Genomic DNA, 20,160 nt, shown 5'->3' on the forward strand with positions numbered 1-20,160 from the left:
GATACACATTCCATACCAAGTGCCAACATCTACCAAAGACATGTTCAAGGCAACAACCTACACCAAGGCCCTATTTGCACCGATGATGGTTAAAGTAAGTGCTCACATAAAGTGCCAGCATCTGGCAATGGTGTCTGATTCAACATCCCGCACCATGGTGTTAGCATCTGTATATGGTGTCTAAGGCAACAATAGGCTAGCATCTGTCGATTATGTTTGATGCGATTGCCTACACCAACCAAGGGCTAGATGTTATCAATGGTGTTTGAGGCAACAACTTGCACTAAAGGCTAGTATGTGCTGATGGAGTTCGAGGCAAGTGCCTGTACCAAGGGCAAGCCCTTCCCTGTAACAAATACCAAAGGTATTTGGTTGTTGTTTACTTGGACTCATAAGGGAGGGATGTCATCGCCCAGCCAAATCGATTGCAATAGAGAACACCATTCATCCCCAACCCCAAAGGTATGCAGTGTAAAAAAATGAAATGAGTGGACTTTAGTGGGTGTGAAGTGGGGGAGGGATGAATCGAAGTGATGAAAGGTTGAATCTTAGTGGATCATGGTAGCAAGGCCACTCTACCACTTACAATACCTTGTCACACATTTAAGCCATCTGTAAAGGATTTTACCCACCACTCGATGGGAATTGAGCCCTAAGGAGGCCCGTGTGGCTTGTCCACCATAAGGGCTACACCTATGACATGTGCCATTGAAGGCCATAGGCCCCTACTATAGGTTGGCAATCGAGCGATGGGTGTGTGCATTATTTCTAGCCTGGATTCTGACTTAGAGGTTTTCAGTCATAATCTAGTGCATGGTAGCTTCACACTACTAACTTTTCAACCAAACATGATGACCAATTGTGCAAATCAATGGTTCCTCTCATACTAGGTGTGACGCTACCATCAGTAGGGTAAAACTAACCTGTCTCATGGTAGTTTAAACTTAGCTCGTGTTTCCTAGTGGTGGGTGAACAATCTAGCACTTGGTGAATTCTACTTCAAAATGATAGGAAGAGCCAACATCAAAGAATCAAAAAGCAATGTCTCTATGAATGCTTGGTTATCATAAGCTAATTATCCCTCTGGTAACTTTTCAAACACTTCTAGCTTCAAATTTTAAAGGTTTAAAGGATCGATAGGCCACACTTTCATAATTCGTATTCATACTGGAAAATAGAATCAAATGAGCTTTTACCCTTTTGTTCCACACAAGATTTTTATTCTTGTTGAGCTCATCTTAGGACACCTGCATTATCTTTTAACAAATGTGCTGCCTTAGCCAAACTCCCCACCTAACAAGGTTTTTTGCTTGGATTAATCGACCAAGGGCAGTTTTGGTTCCAAAAGAAGGGGTTATGCCCCACCTTTGATTCATGGAATAAGTAAAATAATGTTAAAAGTTATGATATTTCAATTTTGCCCAAGGGCTCCCACTTATCCTATACCTTTCAAGTCATTTCACAAAGTTGGACTCTACCAAGCTCATTCCCGTGGTTGTGGTTTTGTTGGATAGTAGATAGGGATAGTGGGAATCTTGTTAATCCACTCATGCATGTCATTAATTATATGATGAGGCATTTGGTTACCCTAAGAGAGTCATAGTTACTCCCACTATTTACCTGTACTTGGTTGAATTTCTTCATTTTGACATTCAGAGCACTGGGCAAAAATCACATTGAGTGAGCATCCGTAGGGACCATTGCAATGCTTTTGTTTTAATTAAATAGTTGGATTCCCCTTGTCCATAACAATTTTGCGCCAACTATTCGTCATATAGGAAAGACCCCTAAGGGAGCCATTCTAATCCATCCCTTAGCAGGCATGTGATGACCCATTCTCATTGTAAGAGTAGCTCGAGTAGTGCACCAGTAGCCGATGGGTTCAAGATTGGGACCCCCATGCCTAGCCTTCAGAGCCAACCCTTTTTCTAAGGTTACAAATCCATTTTACCGACATCTTTTACCTATATTGGTTCATCGACCAGAGGCTACTCACTTTAGAGACCTGATGCAGTTATGAGTATGACTGGGCATGGATGATAGTTGGTCCTTTGGATTTTCAAAGGTCACCAGGGGCACATTAGACACCATGCAACGTGTAGTACTCTTTTGGTTGTTGGACCCTACCTTTGGTTAAGCCATTTCCAAGGTGGACAGGCCATTAAATAAAAAAGATAACTCTTCCTGAGGCCCCCACCAATATCTTCAGAGTCCTTAACATTGCCATTAGTCACCGCATCTTGGTTTAAGAATTTTGGCTTGATTCCCTTTTAAAGCTTGTGCTAGACGTGCTATCGGATGAACTTTCCCCATCTTTTAGGATTGACTAACCCATGTGCAAGTGCTATTCACATAGAACCTTTCCCTTCTTTAGCCTTTAAAGTTCTTATTTGAATATTTGCTACTACCACCAAGATCTATACTAATGGTTGCTCTGCTCATGCTTTGGGTTTTACGGTGCCCCCACACCTTGCTATTCATTAAGGCTTAGCCCTTGCCCTAATAGCCATATATAGGTTGTGTGCTTAACACTATCCATTTTTAGGGCTAGTTGATTTAGCAGGTGAGTTATTACACACTCCTTAGTGGATTTTGACTTTTATTACCACTCTCTTATTGTCTCAATTGACCAACACCCTTTTTGGGTTCTAGGTTAGCATGTTGTTAGGCATCGTAACCTAACTTCTAGTTCATCCTGCATCACCAGTTCTACTTAACAAAATGGCTCGCTTGGAGCTCATGATTCCATGGAACGGCTCCATGATGTAGCCTCACCCTCTTACCTATTTAAAGTTTGAGAATAGGTCAAGGGTGTTGCACCTCCGATGCCTCTAATCATTGGCTTTACTTGATACAACTTGCTAAGGGCTTTAGCTATCTTGAGAGAAACTTTAGAGGGAGCTAGCTACTAGACATTTCAATTAGTTTTTCACCCTATACCTAAGACAGACGAATGATTTGCATGTTAGCATTGCTGTGGGCCTCCACCAGAGTTTCCTCTGCCTCTGCCTCATTTAGGCGTAATTCAAAAGATCAAGGTTGGTTAGTAGTGCACTTGTAAGGGATCTTACCAATTAGTTTCCTTGCACCTTATGGTTTTTCTAGCTCATTCACTTACACATGTTAGACTCCTTGGTTTGTGTTTCAAGATGGGCCAAATGGGAAGCCTATAGGTTGACCCTAAAAGCACATATGGGCTGACACACATCTAGATGGCATGTGTTGCATTCCATGATAGTGGCGATAATGTCTCTGTAGGCATATAAAAAGCTCGAGCTTGGGCCATTGCCATGATCTGCATCGATCCATGCCCCAAGTCGATTGGTGGACTAACTCTCGCCATTTCACATCTAATTGAGATGCATCCTTAGCCTTCATCTACTTCTCTACCGATAATTTCATGCACTTTTTGACTCTTTTTTTAAAGTCCTTTTCATCTTTCTCTCACGATACTTGTTCATTATTGGTCTCTTCCTTGTATTCAGCCTTGGATAGAATTTACTACCTGATTAGGGCTACATTCCTGAACAACTTGACTCGTAGATAGCGCCTCATGGTGTGATAGGGTCTAGGCATAATGGGGCTTTCACCAGTACCTCTTTCTAGTGGATTGGGCCCAGTCCACCATTAAAGATGCTTCTCTAGACTACAATTTGGACATCAAAGGTGACCAATTATCAAGTTAGGCTTTTCCCAATTCGCTCATCGTTACTAGGGGAATCTTGGTAAGTTTCTTTTCCTCTACTTATTGATATGCTTAAACTCAAAGAGTAATCTTGCCTGACCTAGGGTCACAATGCATGCATTGATTGAGTGATGCGAGAGGTCTGATGGGGTTTAGATGGACAATAAATGCTCGTCACTAGAGACAATGCATGCTGGGAGCTTTACCAGTAATGGTCACAACACTATCATTACTAGGGACTCATTTTTGGGCCAATGACAACTGACAAGATCATAAGAGGCCATCTTTTACCCCTTGCTCAAAGCCCAATGGGTGGGGGGTTAGAGGGGGTGATGATGCATGACACGCAGGCAATCAGGCCCCTAGCCTAATGGCTTGGGGTTAAACTTGCATTCAAAGGCTTGATGGCTCATAGGATTCTACAATTCACACCAAGTATCATATTTCACTATGTTCTTCATCGAAGCGAGAGTCGAGATATCCATTGTTGAGAGTCATTTTGGTTTTTCATGACAAAAGGAGTCACGGTGCCACCCATACATGTAATGTGAACCGATGACAATGGCACACACGCTTTTTTTCATTTCGATCCCTTGGTGTAATTCATGCTAGGGATTCATTATTCGACCACAAGTGATGACACTGATTGTTTCATTCACCTGACAAGCAAAAAAAAGTGACCATTGTGCACACCTATAATCGAAAAAGCCTTGGAGCATAAAGGCAACATCACCCCATCGATGTTTTGTTAACATATTCACGTGTCATTCATTAAACAAGTTTCAACAATGATCCTTCCACAAGTTCACCTAAGAAAACCTTGTTATGACTTCTTCTTCCTCTAAACGATAAAGTTTAGTGGACTTCTTAATGTGTCGCAGGCAGTAAACCATCCATGTTGCCATGATTTGAATACTTCGAGGACCATTCAATTGGTAGGAGCGACAGGTGGTGTGTACAAAGGTTAGGGATGCAGTTAATACAAGTTGATAAATCACGCTTACTAGGAATTCCTTATTGAAGACTAACAATGGCAATGATCTATCCCTATCATGTTGAAATTTCAAAGATTAACCAGCCCTATCAACCAAGGCTATAGATACATTGAATACATTAGTGTATTATGTGTGTGGCCTAAAATATCTAAGGGTATCATAGACTTATTATTGCCTTAAACTTCCTTAGCCTGAAAGGCCATAGTCATTCTAAGAAGCTAGCCATGGAGGTTCACCTTCACATAGCTAATTAGTAGGCTAAGGTCTTGTTCATTAATTGAATTAACTAAACAAATCGCTCCACCAACTAAGAATGACCATGCACTACCACCTATAGAATAAAAAAAGAGCTCTGAATCTATCAATCCTTTGTATGTCTAGACTTGGTAAGTTTCCATGTGTTGAGTCAAATTAAGCCGTAGGCTCCACTATTAGTGGTGCCTTTTCATCAATTCCTTTAAGTTTCAGCCTTATGACCATACTCCACCTGAAATCCAAAGACTTTGATTCTTATAAGGTGCTAGAGGAGTCTTAAAAGTAACATCCATTGATCCTTGGTTGGCATCGTTTATGGTTAAGACTAAGATAGTATGTAATTGTCTTTGAGCCTTCAACTTCCATTCTTGATTAATGAAAACATCCTTGGCAAATGCTTTCATAGTTGTTCATCTTTCATAAATCCAAGAATTTCACCTTTGACTATGAAATACGAATGTCCTTGACTATCCCTATTAATCATTACTCCAATTGCCATAGCATCATCAAAGAACTGAATAATGGCAATGGGGGTTTCAATGATTAGAGGTGGAGGGCCAGGGGGTGTGCGCACATGATGTGTGGTGGGTGCTGGTCCTTGGCCCTTATATTAGCCCCCTATCCCCCAATGAACCTCAATAACTCACACCCTTTTAATGAGCATAAAAGCTTTTACGATTCACAATCAGTAGCCATTTAAGTGTCTGAAATGGGGACACTTTTTTCAAATGACCATAAAATCTTCTACACTGATTTTTTAGCTAAATGTTTTTGTGGATGCCAACAAAAATACAAGAATTTTTCTACACATGGGATTTTGCAATTCTCACCAAGTATAACATTTTGCTACGTTTTTCATCAATAAGAGACCCGAGATATATATTGCGGAGAGTCATTTTGGTTTTCCATGCAAAAGGAGTCACGGTGCCACTTACGAACACACTGCGAAAGGGATAGCAACATCACGCGCTCTCTTTTTCATTCTAGTTCGTTAGTGCGATATGCATCGAGGGCTCATTATTTGGCCACAGACAATGATACCAATCATTTTTCCCACTTGAGAGGCAAAACAAATTGATCATCGCACACGCTCAGGGCTAGAAAAGGCTCAGGGCATGAAGGCATGCTTGGCCTCTCAGTGCTTCATTAACACATTTGTGGGTCATTCGTTGAGCAAGTTTCGATAATGATCCTTCCCCAAGTTCACCTACAAAAACATTGTTACAACTTTTCTTTCCTCTAAATGATAAGGTTCAGTGGACTTCCCATGATGTCATAGGTAGCAAACCATCCACGTCACCATGATCCAAACACTTCACTAGATATTCAATTAGTAGGATGGGCAGTGTGTAAAAAGGGCAAGGATGTAGTCAACATAAGTTGTTGACTTGTACTTACTATCCCCAGCATGATGAAATTTCAAAAATTACTCAAACCTGTTAGCTAAGGTTGTAGACTCATTGAATACATCAGTGTAGCACACGTGCAACGCAGAACATCTAAGGGCATCACAAACCTATTATTACCTCAAACTTTCTTAGCTTAAGTAACCATAGTCCCTCTAAGAAACTATCCACAAAGGATCACCTCCATGTAGCTAGTTAACATGCTGAGGTCCTGTTCGTTAATGGATTTAACTAGACAAATCAATCCACCAACTAAGAACTACCATGCACCACCTCTCATAGAATCAAGAAAGAGCTCTCAGTTTATCAATCTTTACTATGTCTAGACCTGGTAAGTTTCCCTATATTGAGTTAAATTAAGCCATAGGTTGCACTCTTTGTGGTGCCCTTCCATCAATTCCTTTAAGTTTTAGCCTTGTAACCATACTCCCTCTAGAACCCAAAGACTTTGATTTCTCATAAGGTGCTGACGAAGTCCTGAAAGTAACATCCATCGATCCTTGGTCGACACATTTATGGTTGAGACTAGGATGATATTTGATCATCTTCAAGCTTGAAACTTTCATTCTTGATTAATGAAAACATCCTTGGTATATGCTTTCACAATTGTTCATCTTTCATAAATCCAAAAATTTCACCTCTGACTATGAAATACGAATGCCTTCGACTGTCCTTGTTAATCATTACTTTGATCTCAAAGGCCACCACAATAGGATAGAAATCCTATGATGTTATCTTATGCTAATGTATACAAGCATAGGCCTACTTTGAGCACTCTAATTTTTTCAAAATAATAGCACTAGAGGAATGATCAATTGGTTAAGGCTAGGAGCACGTCTCTAGTAGAGGGATGAGTAGATCGATGCTCACCATGGGCATACCAAATGACCCAACCCTAATTTTGACCATGAGCTTTTTAACTGCAACAACTTAAATATATCCCATTAAAATTGGTATTACCATAGCTACTAGCACCAGACTTGCCCTCTAATGGATCCTTATTAAAGAATTTATATTGTACTTATTTCAATTACCAAACTCATAAAGCCCGATATTGTTATTTCTTTTGACTACCACCCTATGTCAAGATTGGATAATTTTAACACTTGCTACCTTCTTTGGATTTGCTAGTCATTTCTTAAGATCTCTTTTCGAAATTGAACCCTAATTCTCTGTTACCCTTCACCATCATGGTAGGCCACTATCCTACCATCAAAAGTTGATATGGTAGAAATTTGAATGATGCGTCACCGGCATAAAGGTCGCGTGATTTGTTGAGTTACTATGAATCATTAAAGCAATGGTCAAAGCTCGCATCAACCTTTTATCTAATAAATGCATCCCTTTTAGAAGTTGGGGTTTGTTGCACGTATTAACTCTAGAATTACTATGGTCATTTGAGTCAAGCTTTTGACACTGGCAGGATCAACCACATAGCATTCTTTTAGGATGTTAACACTGCATGGGCCTCAATGCACTAACAGAGACAACATTGGCTACATGCATGGGCTTGGCCTAGCCAAGGCATTCTTACGGTCGATGAGAAAGGATCACTAGATTACCAAATACTTGAGAGACTTAGCAAGACCAAGATTGAGATAACAACTTCTGCTTGCACCATCCTAGGGAGTTGTTGCCTAATTTAGGGACTTGGTTTGGGGTCTGGGGTAGTATCAGCCACAGATGTCACAGACTGTGTATAAGTCCCAGACCAAGAGGGTCATGGTCGGGACTTGCTAGAGATGATGCAGGTGAATCACTAGGAAGGATTGAGACCAAGGTCTTAAAGACACATATTTTAGCCAAGTGTGCAGACCAAGGCCAAGGCTAGAGTGTAGGAGTAAACTCATGGTAAGTTGCACAATGCTAGGCATGAGGACTACTTGTTAGAAGGCTCAAGAGCACCCTAGGATGTGGCACAAGTAGTCAGACATAGAAAGGCCTAGAACCATCTAGAGATAGGCCATATACACAGGCATGAAAGTGCCTAGAAAGCCTAAAGGTAGGCCAGGTGTGTGGGCATTGAAGGTTCCAGATGGGCCGGGCATGATCATAGTGATAGGCACTGTAACACCCAAAGAAAAAGCCTCTAGAAGACCCTAACTATGAGTAGAGTGGCACTTAGATGGAGAAAACTTTAGAACCCATTAGGTGTGGGCACTTACCAAAAGTGCCCTGAATCATCCAGACCCAAAGGCTTGGTAGGTAGCCTAAAACCAGTATATCTCTAGAAAGGCCTTAGCTGACTTTGTTAAAGCTTGGAAACCTTAGAACTATCTAAAAAGCCCTTAATGGCCATACATTTGGATTCATTATAACCATAAGTACCAAAGGGGCTCAAGTATAAATAGGAGAACCTCCCCCTCATTTGTACATAAGCCATAACCAAGTGAAAACATAGAGAAGCAAGAATGTAAGCATTAGCGACATAGGCCTTGAAAGCCTTTGTAGAGAACACATAAGGGGCTGTGTTCCAAGAGTAAGTGTACATATCCCATCAAGTCAATAAACTACTATTGCCTTAACCATTTCCTTTCTAGCTTTTTCCTAAACTCCTAGGAGATTAGTTGAGTTTCAGCACAAGTGAACTAAATAATCGATTAGTGCATGGCACCTAGTTGGTTTAAAGATTAACTTAGTCATACAAATGGTAGTTTCCCACCTAAGGTTGCATGGTAGCTAGGCTTAAGCTCCTAGCCCATGATAGTTGGTATTAGTGCTATTTCTAACTAGAGTTGGTATCAAAGTAAGTTTCAAACCTTGGTTACGATTAGTGTCAGTGTCAGTTTGAATGCACAGGTAGCTTGTGTGTTAATGTGTCAGTTGTGCTGTAAACTTGCAGTGGGAAGTATTGTGTGGGTGATTGCTAGTTGTCGATGCCAAGAGTGGGGCATAAATATGTGTGAGTGCTCCTAAGTAAATTATGGGAAATCCTTAGTTTAAGCTTTGTAATTATGGTGCGTATGAAAAAGCATGGCCAGTAACTTTCAAGTAGAGTGCATGAATGAAGTTCAAGAGGGTAACCCACCCATAAGCAAGGAGAAAAAGAGTGGTTCAAAGGATCTATTATTATCCATGTCCTCTCGGTTGGCAAAATGAAAGTTAGCCATGGGAGATTTGAAGGATCAATTTAAAGACATTGAGGATTACATCCAACAGTTAGACTTGGCATAGGAAAAACTTAAAAAAGAGATGCACAGTGTCTTAACTCAAAAGATAGAATTGCTTACCCAACATAATGAAGCTCTAAAGGTTCAAGTGGTAGCCTTATGAGAAGAACTAGAGTAACTCAAGTAGGAGTTTGTTGCATTTCAAGTTGCATAGTTACAAACAAGGGTTTAGGACTTAGGGTGAAAGTCCTAACCCAAAGCCATTCATGAGAAGTCATTCAGCTAAAGAAGTTGACAACTTCATGTGGGCCATGGGGTAGTACTTCCTAGTGGTTAGTGTAGTGAAGAAAGCAATGGCAAGCATGCTACCATGTACTTAATTAATGTGGCCTTATTGTGGTGGCATCAAAGGTACAATAACATGCAGCAAGGGTACACTACAATCACCACATGGGATCTATTTGTGAGGGAACTAATAAGACAGTTTAAGCTAGAGTATGCAAAAGAAAAAGCTCAGGCAAAGCTTCACTAACTCACTCAAAAGGGAAGAGTGTGAGACTATTATAAAGAGTTCTTGAAACTATCACTTATGGTTCCTAGCATAGCCAAGCAAGAAGCCTTGTTCTACTTTTTTGATTGGTTAAAGTCGTGGACAAAAATTGAGCTAAAGTAGCATAAGGTCCAAAACTTGAGTTAGGCAATTATAGTTGCCAAATCGTTGGTTAAGTATCAACATAGCAAGTTCCTTAAGCCTAGGGGCAGTAGCTTAAGTAGGGGAGACAAGAGTAACTGCTTTTTATTAGAGGATGAGGTTAGAAGAAGCCACAACATCACAATGGAAGGGTCGAGGAGCCTAACAAGGACAAAGGTAAGAAGGCTATTACCTTTAGCTGCTTCTTATGTTCAGGATCACATATACCTAGGGATTGCCCATAATAGAAGAAGCTTGTAGCCATTGTGGAGACTTATAAGGAGTTTAATGGCAAGAATAATGGTAGCAATTAGCACGTTGAAGACTCTAATGGTGTGTTAAGGCTTGGTGCTATTCGGATGAACCAAGAGGAGCGAACTTCTCAAGCTCTCGATGAAGGTGATAATGGTGTGGCTACGGAAAGCCACCAGTCAAGCCAAATAAGATTAGTAGAGTGTGGTCATGAAGAGCCACTAGTTGAACTAAAAAGATTAGGCAAACCCTTTCATTAAAGTGTATAGGGGTGACTCAAGCAAAAATTGGTTTGGTAACAAACTGTCACTATTAAGGTAAGAGAAAGGGATGATCATGATTAGGTGCCAATGACCATCGAGATAAGAGACAAACAATGAACTAATGTGCATGTACGATGGAGGATTAACATTCCTTTAGCAACAAGGGCATTACTAGCACAAGTGGGAAAGAATATTATAGATCGTACATGAGTTCTAGACTAAAAAGGTTATATTATAGGACTTGCTCGAGATGGTGCAAGCAAAGCGCTAGGAAAGATTGAGACCAAGGTCCTAAAGGCACATATTTTACCCAAGTGTGCAGGCTAAGGCTAGGGCTAGAGTGTAAGAGTACACTCATAGTGAGCTACAAGGTGTTAGGTATAAAAACTACTTACTAGAAGGTTTTAGAATACCCCGGGATGTAAGACAAGTAGTTAGGTACAAAAAACCCTAGAACCACCTAGAGATGGGCTATGCATGTAGGTATGGAAGTGTTTAGAGAAGCCTGGAGGTAGACCAAGTGCATGGGCACCAAAGGTTTCAGAAGGGCTAGGCATGGGCACATGGATAGGCACTATAGCACCTAGACAAATAAGCCTTTAGAAGACCCTAGCTATAGGTAAAGTGGCACTCAGATGGAAAAGACTTTGGAACCCATTTGGTGCAGGCACTCATTGGAAGTGCTGAACTCTTCCAAACTTAGGGGCTCTGTAGGGATCCTAAGACTAGCATATCTCTAGAAAGGCCTTAGTCGACCTTGTTAGAGCCTGGTCACCCTAGAACTGTCTAGAAGGGCCTCAATGGCCATATAGTTTGATTCATTGTAACCATAAGTACCAATAGGGCTCAAGTATAAATAGTAGAGCCTCCCTTTCATTTATACAAAAGCCATAACTAAATGAAAACATATGGAAGCATGAGTGTGAACATTAGGGACTTAAGCTTTAAGAGCCTTTATAGAGAACACATAGGGACTAACATACCCTATTAAATAAATAAACTAGTCTTGCCTTAACCATTTTTTTCGTAGTTTTCTCCTAAACTCTTAAAAGGTTAGTCAAGTTCTAGCACAAGTGCATAACACAGTTGGTTTGTGCATGGCACCGAGTCCTTTTAAAGGTTGACTTAGGCACATGGATGATAGTTTCCTACCTAAGGTCGCATGGTTGCTAGGCTTAAGCTCTTAGCCTATGACAATTGGTATCAAGCCAATTCTAATTGGAATTGGTATTAAAGTAGGTTTCAAACCTTGGTTACAATCAGTGTTGGTGTTAGTTCTAGTGCATGCACAGCTTGAGTGTTAGTGTGTCAATTATGCTATAGACTTGTAATGGGAAGTGTTTTATGGGTGATTGTTGGCTGTTGGTGCTAAGAATAGGGCACGAAAACACTTGAGTGCTCTTAATGAAATTGTGGAAAATCCTTAGTCTGAGCTTTGCAATTGTGGTGCATGTGCCAAAGCATGGCTAGTAACCTTCAGGTGAAGTGCACTAGTAAAGTGCAAAAGGGTTCCCCACCCATAACAAAAGGAGAAAGGCTAGTTCGAAGGATCTATTGTCATCCATGGACTTTTAGTTGGTAAAATGTGCCATGGGAGATTTGATGGATTAGTTCAAGGACATTGAAGATTGCATCCAAGAGTTAGACTTGATATAGAAAGAGCTCAAAGAAGAGATGCATGATGCCTTGACTCTAAAGATAGAAGTGCTAACACAGTATAATGAAGCTCTAGAGGCTCAAGTGGCAGCCTTACAGGAAGAAATAGAGCAACTTGGGCTGGAGTTTGTTGCATTTCGAGCTACCAAACCTACAATGAAAGTGCATGAGCCAAAGCCATTCGAGAAAAGTCACTCAGCCAAAGAAGTCAACAACTTTATGTGGAGCATAAAGTAGTACTTTTGAGTGGCTGGTATAACAGAAGAGGCTAAGGTAAGCACTATTGCCATGAACTTAATTGATGTGGCCCTCTTATAGTGCTATCAGAGGTGTAATAGCATGCAGTAAGGGGAGACTGCAACACCATATGGGATCAATTTGTGAGGGAGCTAATGAGACAGTTTAAACTAAAGTATGAGAAAAAGAAGCTTGGGTGAAGTTTCATCGGCTCATTCAAATGGAAAGACTGTAAGACTATTGTCAGAAGTTCTTAAAATTGTCACTTACGGTTCCCAACATGGGTGAGCAAGAAGCCTTGTTCTACTTCCTTGATAGGTTAAAGCCATGGGCAAGAATCGAGTTAAAGTGGCATAGGGTCCAAGACTTGAGTTAGGCAATTGTAATTTCTAAATCATTGGTTGAGTATGAATGCACCAAGTTTCCTGAGACTAGGGACAACAGCTTAAGTGGGGGAGATAAGAGTAATCACTCTTCATCAAAAGATGAGGTTGAGGAGAAGCTTTATTATCGTAAGGAAAGGGTCGAGGAGTCTAACAAGGAAAAAAATAAGAAAGCCATTACGTTTACATACTTTTTGTGTTTAAAATCACATAGGCCTAGAGATTGCCTATAATAGAAGAAGCTTGTAGCCATTGTAAAGACTTATAAGGAGTCTAATGGCAAGAATAATGGTTACAATCAGCACTTTAAAGACTCCAATGGTGTGTTGAGGCTCAGTGCTATTTGATTGAGCTAAAAGGAGCAAATCTTTCGAGTTCTTGATAAAGGTGATAATGGTGTGGCTACAAAGAGCCACCAATCAAGCTAATAGGATTAGTGGAGTGTGGACATAGAAAGCCACCAGTCAAACTAAAGAGATCAACTAGACCCTTTTTATCAAAGTGCATAGTGGGTGACTCTAAGGAAAAAGTTAGTTTAATAATAGACACATCAGTGTCAAGGTAATAGAAAAAGATGATCATGATTAGGTGCCAAAAGCCATTGGGATAAAAGGCAAACATTGATCTAACATGCAAGTGTGGTGAAAGATTGGCATTCCTTTAGAAACAAAGGCATTGCTAGAACAAATGGGGAAGAATGTCACAGATCGTGAATAAGTCATCAACCAAGAAGGTCACATGACGGGACTTGCTCAAGATGGTGAGGTGAAGCTTTAGGTAGGTTCAAGACCAAGTTCTTAAAGGCACATACTTTACCCAAATGTGTGGGCCAAGGCCAAGGCTAGAGTGTAGGAGTACCCTTATGGTGAGCTACATGGTGTTAGGCATAAGGATTGTTTGCTAAAAGGTTTTAGAACAGCCCAGGATATGGTGCAGGTAGTTAGACATAGAAAGGCCTAGAACATGGAAGGGTTAGACAAGCCTTTAGGTAGGCTAGGTGCGCTAGTACCAAAGGTTTCAGAAGGACCAAGCATAGGCATAGTGACGGGCATTGTAGCATATAGATGAAGAAGCCTTTAGAAGGCCCTAACCATAGGTAGAGTGGCACCTAAATAGAGAAGACTCTGGAACACACTAGGTATGGGCATTGAGTGAAAATGCTTGGGCTTTTCCAAACCCAAGTGCTTAATGGGGAGCTTGAAATCAGCATATCTCTAAAAAGGCCTTAGCTTACCGTGTTGAAGTGTAGGCACCATAAAACTATGTAAAAAGCTCTTAAAGGCCATACACTTGGATTCATTGTAACCATAAGTACCAAGGGGGCTCAAGTATAAATAGGAGAGCCTTTTCCTCATTTGTACATAAACCATAGCCAAGTGACAACATAACAAAGCAAAAGTGTGAGCATTAGGGACATAGGCCTTAAAAGCCTTTGTAGAGAACACATAGGGACTGTGTTCAAATAGTAAGTGTACATACCTAATCAAGTAAATAAACTACTCTTGCCTTGACCATTTCCTTCCTAACTTTCTCCTAAACTCTTAGGAGGTTAGTCGAGTTCTAACATAAGTGCATGACATAGTCAATTAGTGCACGACACCAAGTTGGTTTAAAGGCTGACTTAGGCATACAGATGGTAGTTTCCCACCTAAGGCTGCATGACAGCTAAGCTTAAGCTCCTAGCTTGTGTCACAGGCACGGGCTTGAGGTTAGCACAACCGAGCCCTTTTTTCACATGCATGTTAACTGGTCAAGGCCATAGGTGCCTATAGGTCACTAAACTAACCAGTCACCAAACAATATGACAAGAAGGCAAGCATGGCCTAGATTTTTCCCCAAGGACATTATCATGGATATATGCAATGACAAGCCCATCATGTACACCTACACCCCTCATAGAGGGGAAAGGGGGGCTCAGACAACCAACTCTTAAAGAGTATGAGAGATTTTATAGATATGCTTATAGTAGATATTAGAGCATTTGAAATGGGGACATTTTTTTCAAACAAGCATATCTCACACCAAGATTTCGTAGGTTTTGATGGTGGTCAAGGCATGTGCTGACACTAAAGCTCAGCATGTGCTGATAGTGTTTAAGGTAATTACCTGCATTGAAGGCCATTTACTACCAATGCTGATTGAGGTATGTGCCCACACCAAGGGCCAAAATATGCCAATGATGGTCAAGGCAAGTGCCCATACCTATTGCTAGCTTGTGTCGATGGTGGTTGAGGTAAGTGCCCATACCGAAGGCTAACTTATGCTAATGATGTTCGAGGCATGTGCCCACACCATGCACCAGTATGTGCCATTGATGGTTGAGGCCTTGGTCAAAGTTTGATTCTAGGCCACAGTGTATATATTAGACTTAGGCATGTGCTGGTTCAGCTTTTTTTTACCAAGGGCACCATCGTTAGAGAACTTGATCAGTGGCATTAGAGGTTTTAGCGATTAGAGGTAGGGGTCAGGGACGTGTACACACATTATATACAATGGGTGTTGGTACTTGGCCCTTATATTGGCCTTATGTCCCTAAGAAACCTTGACAACTCACACCCTCTTAAAGAGCATAAGAGCTTTTACAAGTTTGCAGCTAGTAGCCATTCAAGAGTCTAAAATATGGGGCACTTTTTTCAAATGGCCAAAAAATCTTCTACACTTCAAGTTTTTAGCTAAATTTTTTGTGTGGAAGCCAATAAAAATACAAAGATCATGTATACCAAAATTAGGGCCAAAAGTCCTTTAAAAAAAATTTCAAAAAATCTAAATCGAGAAAAATTTAAAAATTTATGAAAAATAGAAAATGAGTCATCTTGCCACTAAACTTCATATGAAGGCTTAAAGGACCATTATATGAATTTGCAAGCCATAAAAATGTCATTGGCACAACTAAAATATGATGATGTGCTTGAACCCACCTATTGCCTAATCATGGTGCACATGGTGCATGGCCTAGGCCTAGGATACTTACGCATGGTGTGAGGCCAGCATGTGTTGATTATGTTTGAGGGAATTGTGTGCACAAAGGCTAGCATGTGTCAATAGGGGTCAAAGCATGTGTTGAGATAAAGGGCCAACAAGTCCTGATGGTGGTTAAGGCATGTGCATTCACTAAAGGTCCTTCGATGTCGATGGAGGTCAAGGCATATGATGTGTCATAGTCCATAAGCTGGTCCAAGCCTAGGGGTTCTTTTTGAGTTAAGGAATAGTTTTAGTTCTAGTAGGATAAGGTTTGACAGCCATAAAGACCATGCCTTGAGGCCTACTAGAGGCCCAAGTTATGGGGAACTACCCTAAAATAGTGGTATAGGTAGTGATAAAGACTCTAAAGGCTCAGGTATGGTGTTTAGGTTTAATAGAATTGAGCCAAGCATAGATATAGGCATTGGTGAGTGCTTATATGAATTTACAAGCTATAAAAATTGCATTGGCATGGTAGAAATATAAAGATGTGCCTTAACCCACCTATTGCCTGATCGTGGCATTTATGTGCATAGCTCGAGCCTAGGATACCTATGTGTGGTAAGTGGCCTAACATGTGCCAATGTGTTCAAGGAAACTACTCACATAAAGGGCCAACATGTTTTAATGGTGGTCAAAGCATGACCTAAGACTAAAGGTCAACATATCTTGATGGTGGTTGAGGCATGTGCATGTATCATAGTCCACAAGCTAGTCTAATCCCATAGGTTTTCTATAAGTCAAGGAGTAATTCTAGTTCTAGCAAAACAAGGTTTGATGGCTAGATGGATAGGCCTTGAGGCTTTCTGGAGGCCCAGGTTGTAGAAAGCTAGCCTAGAACAAAGGTATAGGTAGTGATCAAGATTTTAGAGGCTTAAGCATGGTGTTCATGTTTGACAAAATTAAGTTAGGCCCATGTGTGGGTGCTACTGAGCACTTATATGAATTTACAAGCTATAAAAATGGCTTTGGCATGGTAGAAATATGAAGATATGGTTGGACCCACCTACTGCCCAGTTATGGTGTGCATGGTGCACATGTCATGCCTTGGGCGAGAGCACTAGGAGCACAGGCTCAAGCACTTGAGGTTAAGGTTGGTGCACTAGGAGCATTGGTGGGGGTTTACACACTAGGCCTTGGTGAGGAGTCCAGATCACCCGCACAGCATACAGGCCAGCTTGCATGCCCAAGGCTAGGCTTGTATGATGCCTGCACCACATCCAGGAAGGCCCAAAAGAGGAAGCACATAGCAAGATCTTCTAAAAGTGCATAGGATCAATAGAAGCCTTCTAGAGGATTTGGTTGACCCAAAAAATCAGAAAATAGAATCCTGTATTAATGTAATATGTGTAATCCTTGATTGATTGTAATTCCTTGATTCTAGTGATTTAGCCATAAGTGTAGCTAGGGGCCTCAACTATAAATAGAGGGTCACCTCACCCTCTTTTATACATCATCTTACACTTTTGCACATCATCTTACACTTTTGCTTTAGTAAAATACAAAGCATATTCTAGCAATTCTCTTGTTTTTTTGTTTTTCTCAAACTTGTGTGTTCTATCCTTCCCATTGTTCTAGTGCTCGCACACTTTAGTTCTAGGCTGACTTAGGCTAGAAGGAGGTGATTCCAAGCCTAAGGCTACATGAATTTTGAGTCTTAGGTTAGAGCCTGTGACAGTTGGTATCAGAGTAGTTTTGGTTCTACGTTTTTGTGTGTGTAGGTTAGATCGTAGTCAAGGAGATGGCTTCCCAGAGTGATGTGGCTAGCTAACAACCAGAGGCCCAGGAGCAAGGGTGCGGAAGAGGCAAGAAGGCTAGTTCAAGAGACCTCTGGTCTACCATGGATGGGAGGTTGTCCAAGGGAGAGGTGACCATGGGTGACATGAAGGAGAAGCTTGATGATGTGGAGACTCATATTAAAGCGCTAGACTCCATGAAAGAAGAGCTCAAGGGTAAGTTACAAGCTGCTCTCAATCAAGGCCTGGATGTGATCACCTAAAGGAACAAGACCTTGAAAACCTAAGTGGAGACCATATATGATGGCATAAAGGCCATGTGTAAAGAGATAAAGGAGCTCAGGAGTGAGTTCGCTGTGTGTAAAACTGCCATAGGGAATGGCATGTTTGCTAGAGCATTTAAGACCCGTGTGTAGATCCCCAAGCCTAAAGGGTTCAAGGGGACTAGGGCTACCAAAGAAGTAGACAACTACTTATGGGGCATGAAGCAGTACTTCTAGGCTATCAGCATGTACAATGAGGCTACCGAGGTAAGCACTACATCAATGTATCTTACTAATGTTGCCTTGTGATGAAGGTGCAAGTGTGATGATGTGAGGTATGGCGTGCCATGATTGGAACCTGGGCAAAGTTTAGAAAAGAGTTCAGAGAGTAGTTCTACTTAAAGTATGCCAATGATGAAGCCCAAGCGAAGTTGTGCAAGCTTACCCAGTAAGGGGAGATAAAGGACTATGTCCCAAAATTCTCTGAACTAATGCTTTAGATTTTGGATCTGAGTGAGATAGAAGGCCTATTTGCTTTCATGGATAGGTTGAAGCTGTGGGTGAAGTGCCATGGATTGAGACTTAATCTCTAACCTTACGTGGCTCTAAGACCCGGGCATGCACTCATCTGATGTCCTAGATTAGCCTACCTACTATGATTCACACCCTTGTGAGGTATTGTTTGCTTTGGCCCTTCTGGCCTCATAGTTTTATCCCACAAAAGGTGCCTCACAAGGAGGAAGAGGTGTGAACCCTTATATCCCAAGACCAACTCTAGTATTTAACTGATGTGGGATTCTTGACTTCACTTTAGGATTGTGACATCTTTCCCTACTCTAATAAGGTCCCACTGTCCTCTATGGTACATCTCTAGTACCTTATAAAGTGGGCTTTGATTTCACTTGTCGCAGATCAAGACTTAATCTCTAGGCCCATGTGGCTTCAAGATCTAATTATGCACTCATCTAGCGTCTTAGATCAACTTATTTACTATGGTTCACACCCTTGTAAGGTATTGTCTACTCTAGCCCTTTTGGCTTTATAGTTTTGTCCCACAAAAGGCCCCTCACAAGGAGGAAGAGGTGTGAACCCTTATATCCCAAGACCAACTCTAGTACTTAACTGATGTAGGATTCTTGACTTCACATTAGGACCATGATAGAAGCACGAGCTACAAAGGCAGGGAGTTCATGACTTGGCTAAAGCCATGATTACTGCTGAGTCCTTGGAGGAGTTCAAACCATTGAACAAGTTGAGTCTTTCAAGCCGAAGGGAAAGTGCAAGGACAAGAGGGGCTAAGAGAAGTAATCCAAGGGAAGGGATTGTGACTGGCAGTCCAAGGATGGGGATTGAGACCATTTGGACAAAGATGGCAAAATGAAGCCATTAGCAGGGAAGTGAATGGCAAAAGGGGATTGAGAACCACTCATATGCTATCGATGTGGAAGGAGCTACATAGCTTGTAACTGCCCATAAAAGGGTAAGCTGGCTATTGTAGACAAAGAGTTTGATGAGGAGCCAATGGTAAGGGTAGCAAATCTTGGGTCGTTGGTGCTTAATACTATCCAAAGTAATGGGAGCTACAAACCAAAAGGCTTGATGTTTGTTGATATGATGGTTACGGGTCAAAAGGTGAGTGCACTGGTGGACACAAGTGCCTCGCACTTGTTTATTTTATGGGTTTAAACCTAAAAACTCTGATTGAAGGGGTAGAAAGGGACTAGTACCATCAAGACAGTGAACTCCATGGAAGTTCTGGCCATTGGAGTAGCACGAGGAGTGGAGTTATAGCTTAGAGACTACAAGGGCAAGGAAACCAATGAGGTAATACCCTTAGATGACTATGAGTTTATGATTGGGTTGGATTTTCTTGTTCGGATTAATGCCTTCCTTGTGCCTTTTGCCAATTGTATTTACATTCTAGATGCATAGTGCCAATGCCTTGTACCATTGAGCTAAAGGTTCGAGATTGAGTCTAAGGTGGTGTCAGCCATTCAATTTACCAAAGTAGTGAATAGGGAAGAAAACACCTTCTTGGTAGCCCTGAAGTATGAGAAGCTGAGGGAGGAAAAGTCCAATACTCCCTTGAAGGTGGTAAAAGTGCTGGAGTCCTTTAGCAATGTGATGCCCACAAAGCTGCCTAGCAAGCTACCACATAAGAAAAAAGTGGACTACAAGATAAAGCTGGTGCCTAAGGCCAAGCCACCAACTAGAGCCCTTACTGGATGTCCTCACTAGAGTTGGAGGAGTTAAGAAAGCAGCTCAAA

The 20,160-nt window shown here is 41.3% G+C and overlaps 1 non-coding gene and 3 pseudogenes across 1 annotated transcript; all 4 read right to left on the bottom strand.

Annotated features, from left to right (window-relative positions):
- Positions 1-520: 520 nt before the first annotated feature.
- Positions 521-3,794, bottom strand: LOC149519498 (25S ribosomal RNA; annotated as a pseudogene).
- Positions 3,795-4,025: 231 nt separating this feature from the next.
- On the bottom strand, positions 4,026-4,181 carry LOC149519499 (5.8S ribosomal RNA). Its single transcript, XR_016341257.1, has one exon. It is a non-coding gene; the product is annotated as a 5.8S ribosomal RNA (ribosomal RNA).
- Positions 4,182-4,471: 290 nt separating this feature from the next.
- Positions 4,472-5,771, bottom strand: LOC149519500 (18S ribosomal RNA; annotated as a pseudogene).
- A 348-nt stretch (positions 5,772-6,119) lies between these two features.
- On the bottom strand, positions 6,120-7,888 carry LOC149519501 (18S ribosomal RNA; annotated as a pseudogene).
- Between the last annotated feature and the right edge of the window lie 12,272 nt (positions 7,889-20,160).

This window comes from Durio zibethinus, chromosome 3 (assembly GCF_047325235.1).
Source record: "Durio zibethinus cultivar Kanyao isolate XHJ-2024 chromosome 3, ASM4732523v1, whole genome shotgun sequence".
NCBI lineage: Eukaryota > Viridiplantae > Streptophyta > Magnoliopsida > Malvales > Malvaceae > Durio > Durio zibethinus.